The sequence below is a fragment of the Procambarus clarkii genome, chromosome 31 (genome assembly GCF_040958095.1).
Source record: "Procambarus clarkii isolate CNS0578487 chromosome 31, FALCON_Pclarkii_2.0, whole genome shotgun sequence".
Lineage (NCBI taxonomy): Eukaryota > Metazoa > Arthropoda > Malacostraca > Decapoda > Cambaridae > Procambarus > Procambarus clarkii.
In genome coordinates, this window is record NC_091180.1 from 9,581,949 (window position 1) to 9,582,784 (window position 836).

Consider the following 836-nt stretch of genomic DNA (forward strand, 5'->3'; position numbering starts at 1 on the left):
GCGTTTGTGAACGATGTTTGAGCCCCTCGTTTTGTAGCTTGATTACCGTATGGTGATTTGGTTCGTAATGTCGTTCACAGTATATTTGTGCACTCTTTATTTGTTTAATCTGTGCAGTTACTCAGACATTAATTATAGGAAATTATTTAGAATCTTCTATGGGAATTCTTCATAAAAATATACTGTATAGGAATACTTTAATTTCAAGAAATGCAACTAGGTCTTTATGGCCCTGGGAAAGATCTTTAATATTTTTGGGACCAAAGATATCCAGTTGGTGGATATCAGGAAGCTGTTAAGTGGTGTGGTGGGAGCGATAACTCTGGTTTTGTTAACATGATATCTATTTCATGTTTAGGATAACTTCCTGAGTATAATAACAGTGATGCATGAGTTTGGCAACTGTTATGACCACACATACACTAGTGTAATGTATTGTGTAAGTGTGTGTTGCGGTCAAACTATATAGTCACATATTACTTGCCTAGTTATCTTGTTATGCCTAATACTTGCTCCTGTATTAGTTATCTTTTGTGAAGTTCATAACAGAGCCTTTTGGTCATTCATACAACTATATACTTGAGGTGTGTGACTATACGGTAATTTAAGTCGTAAACGACCGATCGACCGGTAATTGCTGGAACTCCTCCCATCTCCCCCCCCCCCCCTCACCCACGACCCTTGGTGAACCGTCTCCAGCTAGTACTGCCAGATCTACCTAGAAATCACTTCTTTATGTGTTTTGAACATATTGTTATATATTCTTGTACACCTTGAGTTTTGTATATATTGTATTGTATTATGTATATATCTAATTAGGTACAGTATGAACTAGA